The sequence below is a fragment of the Calidris pugnax genome, unplaced genomic scaffold, assembly GCF_001431845.1.
Source record: "Calidris pugnax isolate Ruff unplaced genomic scaffold, ASM143184v1 scaffold477, whole genome shotgun sequence".
Lineage (NCBI taxonomy): Eukaryota > Metazoa > Chordata > Aves > Charadriiformes > Scolopacidae > Calidris > Calidris pugnax.
The window spans coordinates 93,022-96,154 of NW_015091180.1; positions in this window are offsets into that span (position 1 = coordinate 93,022).

Below are 3,133 nucleotides of genomic sequence, written 5' to 3' on the forward strand. Positions count from 1 at the left end.
ACCACGTGTAGGTGACACCCCACAACCCCCTTTTCCCCCCCAACCCCCGACCCGGGGCCACCCGGGGGTTACGGTGGGGCCGAAGCCGACAGTCGGTTCCCTCCCGGCAGCGCGTGGGCGCCTTAATTAGCCCTAATTAAGAGCTGGTTAATGAGAGGCGGCCGCTAACGAGGCCCCCCCCCCCACCGCGAAAACCAGTCGGGCCAAGCGGCCCAGAAGCAGCACCGCCCTGTTTACACCCCAAAAACGAGGAGAAGGGGGGGGGAAGGTGGAGGAGGAGGAGGCCACGCCCCTCCCACCTCATGGCCACGCCCACCGCATGGCCACACCCCCCACGTCATGGACCTGAAGCTCCGCCCCAGCCCACGTGCAAGACACAGAAGGGGTGATGGCGCCCCCTGGTGCGAGCGGGAACGCGTGGGGGAAAGGGGGTCGTGGGCACAGGGACACGGGACACGCGTGTCACGGAGCTACGGACACGTGTGGATGCGTGTCGTAGGCGTGTGGACGTGTGGCACGGACGTACGGACACGTGGAGGTGTGGGCGTGTGTGGTGGACGTGGGGACGTGGGGACGTGGACATGTGTCATGGACATATGGAGACGTGGACATGTGTTGTGGACGCGTGGACACATGGACACATGTCGTAGGCGTGTTTACATGTGTTTTGGACCTGTGGGCACGTGTCATGGACGTGTGGGCGTGTGTGGTGGACGTGGGGACGTGGGGACATGGACATGTGTCATGGCTGTATGGACATGTGGACATGTGTCATGGACATATGGACACATGTTGTGGACGTGTGGACACATGGACGTGTGTCGTAGGCGTGTGGACATGTGTTTTGGACCTATGGGCGTGTGTCATGGACGTGTGGACGTGTGTTGTTGACGTGTGTCACGGACGTACGGACACGTGGAGGTGTGGGCGTGTGTGGTGGACGTGGGGACATGGACATGTGTCATGGCCGTATGGACATGTGGACACGTGTCATGGACATACAGCCACGTGGACATGTGTCGTAGGCGTGTGGACATGTGTTTTGGACCCATGAGCGCGTGTCATGGACGTGTGGACGTGTGTTGTTGACGTGTGTCATGGACATAGAGACACGTGGACGTGTGGATGTGTGGACATGGCCACGTGTCATGGACGTGTGGACATGTGTCATGGACACATGGAGACGTGGACACGTGTTGTGGATGTGTGGACACATGGACATGTGTCATGGCCGTATGGACATGTGGACACGTGTCATGGACATACAGCCACGTGGACATGTGTCGTAGGCGTGTGGACATGTGTTTTGGACCCATGAGCGCGTGTCATGGACGTGTGGACGTGTGTTGTTGACGTGTGTCATGGACATAGAGACACGTGGACGTGTGGATGTGTGGACATGGCCACGTGTCATGGACGTGTGGACATGTGTCATGGACACATGGAGACGTGGACACGTGTTGTGGATGTGTGGACACATGGACATGTGTCGTAGGCGTGTTTACATGTGTTTTGGACCTATGGGCGCGTGTCATGGACGTGTGGACGTGTGGTGTGGACATGGGGACACGGGGACACGGACATGTGTCATGGCCGTATGGACACGTGTTGTGGACGTGTGGACACGTGGACATGTGTCATGGACAAACAGCCACGTGGACGTGTGTCGTAGGCGTGTGGACGTGTGTGTTGGACCTATGGGCACGTGTCATGGACGTGTGGACGTGTGGTGTGGACATGGGGACATGGACATGGGGAGATGGACGTGTGTCATGGACATACGTGTGGACACGTGTTGTGGACGTGTGGACGTGTGGTGTGGACATGGGGACATGGACATGGGGAGATGGACGTGTGTCATGGACATACGTGTGGACACGTGTTGTGGACGTGTGGACACGTGGACATGTGTCATGGACAAACAGCCACGTGGACGTGTGTCGTAGGCGTGTGGACGTGTGTGTTGGACCTATGGGCACGTGTCATGGACGTGTGGACGTGTGGTGTGGACATGGGGACATGGACATGGGGAGATGGACGTGTGTCATGGACATACGTGTGGACACGTGTTGTGGACGTGTGGACACGTGTCATGGACCTATGGCCACGTGGACACGTGTTGTGGGCGTGTTTCATGGAGCTATGGACATGTGGACATCTTGACGTCCCACCATCGATGACATCACAACCAACCAGCCAATCAACTCGTCATTCCCCAACCCTCTTGACCTCCCACCATCGATGACATCACAACCAACTGCCCAATCATCTCGACTTCCCCAACCCATGTGACCACCCCATCATTGATGACATCACAACCATCCCTCTTGACCTCCCACTATCGATGACATCACAACCGACCGCCCAATCACCTTGTCTTCTCCAACCCTCTTGACCACCCACCATCGATGACATCACAACCAACCAGCCAATCACCTTGTCTTCTCCAACCCACGTGACCACCCACCATCGATGACATCACAACCAACCGCCCAATCCCCTTGTCTTCCCCAACCCACGTGACCCCCCACCATCGATGACGTCACACCCAACCCTCTCGACCTCCCACCGTCGACGACATCATGACCCACCGCCCAAACCTTGTCTTCTCCAACCCACGTGACCACCCACCATCGATGACATCACAACCAACCAGCCAATCAACTCGTCATTCCCCAACCCTCTTGACCTCCCACCATCGATGACATCACAACCAACTGCCCAATCATCTCGACTTCCCCAACCCATGTGACCACCCCATCATTGATGACATCACAACCATCCCTCTTGACCTCCCACTATCGATGACATCACAACCGACCGCCCAATCACCTTGTCTTCTCCAACCCTCTTGACCACCCACCATCGATGACGTCACAACCAACTGCCCAATCACCTTGGCTTCCCCAGGCCACGTGACCTCCCACCATCGATGACATCACAACCAACTGCCCAATCATCTCGACTTCCCCAACCCATGTGACCACCCCATCATTGATGACATCACAACCATCCCTCTTGACCTCCCACTATCGATGACATCACAACCGACCGCCCAATCACCTTGTCTTCTCCAACCCTCTTGACCACCCACCATCGATGACATCCCAACCAACCAGCCAATCACCTTGTC